Source organism: Schistocerca serialis, unplaced genomic scaffold, assembly GCF_023864345.2.
Source record: "Schistocerca serialis cubense isolate TAMUIC-IGC-003099 unplaced genomic scaffold, iqSchSeri2.2 HiC_scaffold_1038, whole genome shotgun sequence".
Classification (NCBI taxonomy): domain Eukaryota; kingdom Metazoa; phylum Arthropoda; class Insecta; order Orthoptera; family Acrididae; genus Schistocerca; species Schistocerca serialis.
Window position 1 is genome coordinate 50,001 of NW_026047226.1, and position 10,000 is coordinate 60,000.

The window sequence follows — 10,000 nt, forward strand, 5'->3', positions numbered from 1 at the left end:
GGCCTAGGAAGACACGCTGATTCCTTCAGTGTAGCGCGCGTGCGGCCCAGAACATCTAAGGGCATCACAGACCTGTTATTGCTCAATCTCGTGCGGCTAGAAGCCGCCTGTCCCTCTAAGAAGAAAAGTAATCGCTGACAGCACGAAGGATGTCACGCGACTAGTTAGCAGGCTAGAGTCTCGTTCGTTATCGGAATTAACCAGACAAATCGCTCCACCAACTAAGAACGGCCATGCACCACCACCCACCGAATCAAGAAAGAGCTATCAATCTGTCAATCCTTCCGGTGTCCGGGCCTGGTGAGGTTTCCCGTGTTGAGTCAAATTAAGCCGCAGGCTCCACTCCTGGTGGTGCCCTTCCGTCAATTCCTTTAAGTTTCAGCTTTGCAACCATACTTCCCCCGGAACCCAAAAGCTTTGGTTTCCCGGAGGCTGCCCGCCGAGTCATCGGAGGAACTGCGGCGGATCGCTGGCTGGCATCGTTTATGGTTAGAACTAGGGCGGTATCTGATCGCCTTCGAACCTCTAACTTTCGTTCTTGATTAATGAAAACATACTTGGCAAATGCTTTCGCTTCTGTTCGTCTTGCGACGATCCAAGAATTTCACCTCTAACGTCGCAATACGAATGCCCCCGCCTGTCCCTATTAATCATTACCTCGGGTTCCGAAAACCAACAAAATAGAACCGAGGTCCTATTCCATTATTCCATGCACACAGTATTCAGGCGGGCTTGCCTGCTTTAAGCACTCTAATTTGTTCAAAGTAAACGTGCCGGCCCACCGAGACACTCACTCAAGAGCACCCTGGTAGGATTGCAACGGGGTCCGCCTCGGGACGCACGAGCACGCACGAGGCGCGTCGCACGCCTTCAGCTCGCCCCACCGGCAGGACGTCCCACGATACATGCCAGTTAAACACCGACGGGCGGTGAACCAACAGCGTGGGACACAAATCCAACTACGAGCTTTTTAACCGCAACAACTTTAATATACGCTATTGGAGCTGGAATTACCGCGGCTGCTGGCACCAGACTTGCCCTCCAATAGATACTCGTTAAAGGATTTAAAGTGTACTCATTCCGATTACGGGGCCTCGGATGAGTCCCGTATCGTTATTTTTCGTCACTACCTCCCCGTGCCGGGAGTGGGTAATTTGCGCGCCTGCTGCCTTCCTTGGATGTGGTAGCCGTTTCTCAGGCTCCCTCTCCGGAATCGAACCCTGATTCCCCGTTACCCGTTACAACCATGGTAGGCGCAGAACCTACCATCGACAGTTGATAAGGCAGACATTTGAAAGATGCGTCGCCGGTACGAGGACCGTGCGATCAGCCCAAAGTTATTCAGAGTCACCAAGGCAAACGGACCGGACGAGCCGACCGATTGGTTTTGATCTAATAAAAGCGTCCCTTCCATCTCTGGTCGGGACTCTGTTTGCATGTATTAGCTCTAGAATTACCACAGTTATCCAAGTAACGTGGGTACGATCTAAGGAACCATAACTGATTTAATGAGCCATTCGCGGTTTCACCTTAATGCGGCTTGTACTGAGACATGCATGGCTTAATCTTTGAGACAAGCATATGACTACTGGCAGGATCAACCAGGGAGCTGCGTCAACTAGAGCTGAGCAGCCGGCCGCCCGGGAGTGTGTCCCGGGGGCCCGCGCGAACACGCAAGCGTCCGCTCAATTATTCTGCAAACAGGAGGAGGCTGAGCTCCCCTGCACCATACACCTCGAAACCCTCTCAGGTCCCGGCGGCGCGCAGCGCCGTCCTAAGTACTTGGTCGGGTTCGAGAGAGGCGCAATCGCCCGGGGTTTGGCGAGTAGACGCTTTAGGTGCGACCACCCGTGCTCCCAACTGAGCTTGCCGCTGCCGACAGAGGCCCGGGAGCGTGCTGTCGTGGCACTGCCGGCGGGAGACAACACGCGCCACCTACGGTGACCGGCAGCTCCAACGCCAGCGCCACAGAAGGACAAAAGCCCCACTTGGGTGCCGAAGCGAACTCTCCCAGCACAGCGCACGCGCCAACACGTCCGCACAGCTGCGATACAAACCACCTGCGAGAACCGCAGAGGCGACCGAGCAGCAGACGGCGTCGCGGCGCCGAGCGCCGGGCGGCGGCGCATCCTCAGCGCACACAGTCCTCAATCGGACCAGCACACTGCAGATGTCCACCGCGCTTCGCACCGGGCCCGCGAGGACCTACTTTGGCCGCACGGCGCCGCGTGCAGGGTGCGCCGGCGCGCAGCTGCGCCGCCTGCCGCCTCCGTCGGCCGGCGCGCCTGCCACTGGCCGCCCCCACCAGCCGGCTGTAGCGCGTGCGCCCACGCACCGCGCGGCCAGCACGCCGGGAGGCCCCCCCTCACCGGCCGGGGACGGTCCCACCCAGCCACCGCCGCGTATCGCTTCACACCCAGATGCCATTCACGTTCGTGGGCATGGTGGGTATCGCTGGAACAACCGGTTGGTAGCTCAACCGATCGTCGCCATCACTGATTCACCTCTAGCGAGAACAACCGCACCACAACGGTTTACCAGTTGTTCATTTGCGTAACGTCACCAGCAAACGTAGGCGTCCATCGCCATTTGCAAATTCAACGATTGTTGCATGCCTGTGTCAGGTGTCACGACACACTATGTCTGCCCACATACACGCAACAACATGTGCACGCTTCGCGAACACGTGGAAGGTGGCCACCGTACGTATGCGATGTCCATTGCGCGAACGACTGTCAACCGGCCTCTGTCGCATGTCGCAGATGTGGAACGCAGTGCACCATGCTATCACGGTGTGTGAGAAGAGACGACTACGTCTGACAACACGCGCCACTACATCAACAGACGGCTCATGCTGATCGCCATCCAGGGCATACCACACTGCAATCCAGCTCTTATAGGGAGACGACACGTAGCTGAGTGCACAACATTTGGACCGCATGGTTCGCCGTTGTTGGCGCAGTCGTTGTACGGTCACATGTACCACGATGTATCATTCAGTACATGAGGACCAATGTGCAGTACAGTGTGTGATTTGGACGCAACATCAGCGGACAGTTGACACAGGCCGTACCACAGCGTAGGCTAAGTGCTTCGCCATGCGAATGCCAATGAACAACTGCAAATGCCAATGAACAACTGCAAAGGGCATTGAGCATGTACGTCCTGCTGCCATCCACATTACAGTGTATAGCTGCAAGGTGTTTAACATGAAGCGATACACTGGGGACCGGGCAGTGCGAGTAGCAAACTATATTGCGGGGGTTGCAAGTTAGGCAACACTACACTAATTTAACGCGTCGTATGACAATTACAGAGCAGGTTAAGGCCCAACGTGTGTTGGGTTAAGGCCCAACGTGTGTTGGGTTAAGGCCCAACGTGTGTTGGGTTAAGGCCAACGTGTGTTGGGTTAAGGCCCAACGTGTGTTGGGTTTAAGGCCCAACGTGTGTTGGGTTAAGGCCCAACGTGTGTTGGGTTAAGGCCCAACGTGTGTTGGTTAAGGCCCCAACGTGTGTTGGGTTAAGGCCCAACGTGTGTTGGGTTTAAGGCCCAACGTGTGTTGGTTAAGGCCCAACGTGTGTTGGGTTAAGGCCCAACGTGTGTTGGGTTAAAGGCCCAACGTGTGTTGGGTTAAGGCCCAACGTGTGTTGGGTTAAGGCCCAACGTGTGTTGGGTTAAGGCCCAACGTGTGTTGGGTTAAGGCCCAACGTGTGTTGGGTTAAGGCCCAACGTGTGTTGGGTTAAGGCCAAATAGGTTGGGTTAAGGCCCAACATAGGTTGGGTTAAGGCCCAACATAGGTTGGGTTAAGGCGCAACATAGGTTGGGTTAAGGCGCAACATAGGTTGGGTTAAGGCGCAACATAGGTTGGGTTAAGGCGCAACATAGGTTGGGTTAAGGCGCAACATAGGTTGGGTTAAGGCGCAACATAGGTTGGGTTAAGGCGCAACATAGGTTAGGTTAAGGCGCAACAATAGGTTAGGTTAAGGCGCAACATAGGGTTAGGTTAAGGCGCAACATAGGTTAGGTTAAGGCGCAACATAGGTTAGGTTAAGGCGCAACATAGGTTAGGTTAAGGCGCAACATAGGTTAGGTTAAGGCGCAACATAGGTTAGGTTAAGGCGCAACATAGGTTAGGTTAAGGCGCAACATAGGTTAGGTTAAGGCGCAACATAGGTTAGGTTAAGGCGCAACATAGGTTAGGTTAAGGCGCAACATAGGTTAGGTTAAGGCGCAACATAGGTTAGGTTAAGGCGCAACATAGGTTAGGTTAAGGCGCAACATAGGTTAGGTTAAGGCGCAACATAGGTTAGGTTAAGGCGCAACATAGGTTAGGTTAAGGCGCAACATAGGTTAGGTTAAGGGCGCAACATAGGTTAGGTTAAGGCGCAACATAGGTTAGGTTAAGGCGCAAACATAGGTTAGGTTAAGGCGCAACATAGGTTAGGTTAAGGCGCAACATAGGTTAGGTTAAGGCGCAACATAGGTTAGGTTAAGGCGCAACATAGGTTAGGTTAAGGCGCAACATAGGTTAGGTTGAGGCACAATATAGGTTAGGTTGATGGTACCGTATAGGTTAGGTTAAGGTACAGTATAGTTTAGGTTAAGGTACAGTATAGTTTATGTTAAGGTACAGTATAGTTTAGGTTAAGGTACAGTATAGTTTAGGTTAAGGTACAGTATAGTTTAGGTTAAGGTACAGTATAGTTCTAGGTTAAGGTACAGTATAGTTTAGGTTAATGGTAACACATTGTTGTATGGAAAGGTGTAATGGGGGGGGGGGGCGGCCGGTCGGTTTGTTGATTGTGATTATAGTAAGTGGATGCCTGCGGCATCATCTGATTTGCCACGTCAGGATGCACCTTTGGCTCATGACAGGCGGCGCTCCGATTCCATGCTTGTGGCAGACCTGTGTCTTTCATTCCTGCCATTGTTTGTGTGCTGTGAGAGGAGGCAGTATTGTGATGTTTGGGTGCACCCCTGTGTAGGACATGTGTGGGTGTTGTGCTGGTTAGCTGAGCAATGGTGGTTGTCGGGGGGTGGGATATTCCGTTTTCTGAGTGGACCTCCCAGTCTGGTTATGACAGTGTGGATTGTCTCATGTGCGGAGAGGATGCACTGGGTGTTGTTCCATGCTGGTGCTTACATATTGTCTGTGTGCGTGTTACAGGCGGAGAGTAGTGCGTGATAAGCGTGTGTGCTAGCGTGTGGTTGTGATTGTGAGCAGAGTCTTTCAGCATGTATACGGACAGTTGTATATATTATATCTGTATTCTGATGGGTCTATGTATTACTAATCAGCGCCGTGTATACGTTTAATCCGGTTCCAGTCGAAACTGTTGTATCTCTGTACATTAGTGACACGGCGAGCGCGCTATGTAGCTACTCGTCTCGGCAGCTTCCACCGGTGTATGGGCAAATGATTATAAGCAATGAGTCGAGTCGTCAATACCGATAGTGTGACGTCACATGTCTGGGGTGGGGGACGCTGCGCCTTCCGGTGGGTCATGGCCTAGAAAGACGCTCCCCACGCAGGGGGGCTTGGACTGTCATAAACTCTTCGAGTAATATACTTGCCGTACGTTTTTGCGACTGCGAGTGCAACGCCCACCGGTACCGACATGGAAGGAGCGCCTCCTAGCTGACCGCTCAGCATCGGCATTCGTACAGAGAGCAACGCGATCGCGTCTCTAGCTCGTAACTGGTACAGCTCGCAGCTCATGTATAGGGACAGCGGGAATGTCGCATATTGGACATAACTCTTCATGAAACGGCAAGTTATAGGGGTGGATTGCACATTGCGACTGCGGGAAAAGTCCGCCGTTCATCCGCTGGAGTTGCGAGTTGGGGCGGTTAGGTGGGGCGCCGGGTGGAGTGATGCCGGTCGACGATTTCGTGCGGCAGAGGCGCTGGCGTTGGGGTGCTGTGGTCGACAGAGGACGCAGGCTTTGTGGGTGGGGTCGAAAGATGGCACTGTGGCCCATCGCTGTCTTAGTCGGCTTGGCGTCTCATAGATGGCGGTATCGTCGTTGCAGGACGTCATGCGCGGGAGACCTACAGATGGCGCTGTGTTTTGTGGTGCGCTCGACATTGCGGACGTAGTGTTGTCAGATTCGCATAGATGGAGGTATTGCATGTGGTTTCGCCGTATTTTCATAGATGGCGATACTGTTTTGCCGGCATGGTTGGCGTAGTTCCGTCGGATCCTGTAGATGGAGGTGCCGTTCTTGGGCTGGATGTCAATGTCGTTGCGTCACATTCGCATAGATGGCGGCATCGTCGTAATACCTCGCCCACTACGGACTTATCACCACCCACACTAGCCGCCCCGGGGACTTGCCAACGACACACCTATCCACAAGTCTATTTTCTTGCGGAGCATCATGTGTTATTATATTTTATTTCACATCCATAGTGGAGTGGTATTGTAGGTCACCGTACTGCGGTGGACGCTGTGTTACCACGGGACGGCGAAAACGTACCGTCGACCGCCGGGCACCGCCCGACACCCGCCCGACGACGCCGCCTCCGCGCGGCGCGCCGGGCCGGTGGGCCGACATCGACCGTCCGGCACCCATCGCGGCACCCATCGCCGGTCGCCAAAGCGATACGCTGTAGCGCGGCAGGACACAAGGCGCCCGGCCGGCGCCGCCTCCCCCGCCGCGCGCACGGAGGCGGCACCCATCGCAGCGCCCGCGCAGGCGGCAAGGGGCCCGCCAACCGATACGCCGCCGTCCGCCGCACCCAATGCAGCGCCCTGGGTGCGGCGCGCCCGGCCAGACCTGATACGCCGTACAGAGGCAGAAGCAAAAGCAGCCCACACGTGCCCCTGTTGGCGGCCAGCCCTGGGGGTCTCGTCTCGCGACAAGACGAATCCCCCAAGCTAGGGCTGAGTCTCAACAGATCGCAGCGTGGCAACTGCTCTACCGAGTACAACACCCCGCCCGGTACCTAAGTCGTCTACAGACGATTCCGAGTCCCGACATCGAACTATAGACACCCATGGTCGACCGGTAGGGGCAGGGCGGCGCCGGGAACAGATCCCAGACAGCGCCGCCCGAGTGCCCCGTCCGGCAAACAAGTTGGGCCCGTACGGCGCGCGCCACGTGGGTCGACCGCGCCTAGTAAAGTCACGTATTTTCGAGCCTTTCGACCCTCGGGACTCCTTAGCGATATCGTTGCCACAATGGCTAGACGGGATTCGGCCTTAGAGGCGTTCAGCTTAATCCCACGGATGGTAGCTTCGCACCACCGGCCGCTCGGCCGAGTGCGTGAACCAAATGTCCGAACCTGCGGTTCCTCTCGTACTGAGCAGGATTACTATCGCAACGACACAGTCATCAGTAGGGTAAAACTAACCTGTCTCACGACGGTCTAAACCCAGCTCACGTTCCCTATTAGTGGGTGAACAATCCAACGCTTGGCGAATTCTGCTTCGCAATGATAGGAAGAGCCGGACATCGAAGGATCAAAAAGCGACGTCGCTATGAACGCTTGGCCGCCACAAGCCAGTTATCCTGTGGTAACTTTTCTGACACCTCTTGCTGGAAACTCTCCAAGCCAAAAGGATCGATAGCCGTGCTTTCGCAGTCCCTATGCGTACTGAACATCGGGATCAAGCCAGCTTTTGCCCTTTTGCTCTACGCGAGGTTTCTGTCCTCGCTGAGCTGGCCTTAGGACACCTGCGTTATTCTTTGACAGATGTACCGCCCCAGTCAAACTCCCGCCTGGCAGTGTCCTCGAATCGGATCACGCGAGGGAGTAAACTGCGCCGCACACGCGGACGCGCCGACGCACACGGGACGCACGGCACGCGCAGGCTTGCACCCACACGCACCGCACGCTGTGGCGCACGGACACGGAGCCGCGGCGCGAACGCAACCCTAACACGCTTGGCTCGAGAACACCGTGACGCCGGGTTGTTATACCACGACGCACGCGCTCCGCCTAACCGAGTAAGTAAAGAAACAATGAAAGTAGTGGTATTTCACCGGCGATGTTGCCATCTCCACTTATGCTACACCTCTCATGTCACCTCACAGTGCCAGACTAGAGTCAAGCTCAACATGGTCTTCTTTCCCCGCTAATTTTTCCAAGCCCGTTCCCTTGGCAGTGGGTTTCGCTAGATAGTAGATAGGGACAGCGGGAATCTCGTTAATCCATTCATGCGCGTCACTAATTAGATGACGAGGCATTTGGCTACCTTAAGAGAGTCATAGTTACTCCCGCCGTTTACCCGCGCTTGCTTGAATTCTTCACGTTGACATTCAGAGCACTGGGCAGAAATCACATTGCGTCAACACCCGCTAGGGCCATCGCAATGCTTTGTTTTAATTAGACAGTCGGATTCCCCCAGTCCGTGCCAGTTCTGAGTTGATCGTTGAATGGCGGCCGAAGAGAATCCGCGACACCCGCGCGCCCCCGGAGGAGCACGCTAAGGCGGACGCGGCCTCGCAGCAAGGAAGATCCGTGGGAGGCCAAGGCACGGGACCGAGCTCGGATCCTGCACGCAGGTGAAGCACCGGGGCGCGAACGCCGCGCAGGCGCGCGCATCCTGCACCGCCGGCCAGCACGAGGCCAACCAACGGCGAGAGCAGACCACGCCCGCGCTAAACGCCCGCACTTACCGGCACCCCTACGCACTCACCTCGCCCAGGCCCGGCACGTTAGCGCTGACCCACTTCCCGACCAAGCCCGACACGCCCGATCCTCAGCGCAATCCTTATCCCGAAGTTACGGATCCAATTTGCCGACTTCCCTTACCTACATTATTCTATCGACTAGAGGCTCTTCACCTTGGAGACCTGCTGCGGATATGGGTACGAACCGGCGCGACACCTCCACGTGGGCCCTCTCCCGGATTTTCAAGGTCCGAGGGGAAGATCGGGACACCGCCGCAACTGCGGTGCTCTTCGCGTTCCAAACCCTATCTCCTGCTAGAGGATTCCAGGGAACTCGAACGCTCATGCAGAAAAGAAAACTCTTCCCCGATCTCCCGACGGCGTCTCCGGGTCCTTTTGGGTTACCCCGACGAGCATCTCTAAAAGAGGGGGCCCGACTTGTATCGGTTCCGCTGCCGGGTTCCGGAATAGGAACCGGATTCCCTTTCGCCCAACGGGGGCCAGCACAAAGTGCATCATGCTATGACGGCCCCCATCAACATCGGATTTCTCCTAGGGCTTAGGATCGACTGACTCGTGTGCAACGGCTGTTCACACGAAACCTTCTCCGCGTCAGCCCTCCAGGGCCTCGCTGGAGTATTTGCTACTACCACCAAGATCTGCACCGACGGCGGCTCCAGGCAGGCTCACGCCCAGACCCTTCTGCGCCCACGCCCGCGACCCTCCTACTCGTCAGGGCTTCGCGGCCGGCCGCAAGGACCGGCCATGACTGCCAGACTGACGCCGAGTATAGGCACGACGCTTCAGCGCCATCCATTTTCAGGGCTAGTTGCTTCGGCAGGTGAGTTGTTACACACTCCTTAGCGGATTCCGACTTCCATGGCCACCGTCCTGCTGTCTTAAGCAACCAACGCCTTTCATGGTTTCCCATGAGCGTCGATTCGGGCGCCTTAACTCGGCGTTTGGTTCATCCCACAGCGCCAGTTCTGCTTACCAAAAGTGGCCCACTTGGCACTCCGATCCGAGTCGTTTGCTCGCGGCTTCAGCATATCAAGCAAGCCGGAGATCTCACCCATTTAAAGTTTGAGAATAGGTTGAGGTCGTTTCGGCCCCAAGGCCTCTAATCATTCGCTTTACCGGATGAGACTCGTACGAGCACCAGCTATCCTGAGGGAAACTTCGGAGGGAACCAGCTACTAGATGGTTCGATTAGTCTTTCGCCCCTATACCCAGCTCCGACGATCGATTTGCACGTCAGAATCGCTACGGACCTCCATCAGGGTTTCCCCTGACTTCGTCCTGGCCAGGCATAGTTCACCATCTTTCGGGTCCCAACGTGTACGCTCTAGGTGCGCCTCACCTCGCAATGAGGACGAGACG

The 10,000-nt window shown here is 55.7% G+C and overlaps 2 non-coding genes across 2 annotated transcripts in view; both read right to left on the bottom strand.

The window, feature by feature from the left end:
• The window catches only part of LOC126430216 (small subunit ribosomal RNA), a 1,910-nt gene extending 302 nt beyond the window's left edge, over positions 1-1,608 (bottom strand). Inside the window, exon 1 of the ribosomal RNA XR_007577070.1 lies at positions 1-1,608. This exon is cut by the window's left edge and continues 302 nt beyond it. This is a non-coding gene — a ribosomal RNA (small subunit ribosomal RNA).
• A 5,260-nt stretch (positions 1,609-6,868) lies between these two features.
• Positions 6,869-10,000, bottom strand: part of LOC126430229 (large subunit ribosomal RNA) — a 4,213-nt gene continuing 1,081 nt past the window's right edge. The window contains exon 1 of the ribosomal RNA XR_007577082.1: positions 6,869-10,000. This exon is cut by the window's right edge and continues 1,081 nt beyond it. This is a non-coding gene — a ribosomal RNA (large subunit ribosomal RNA).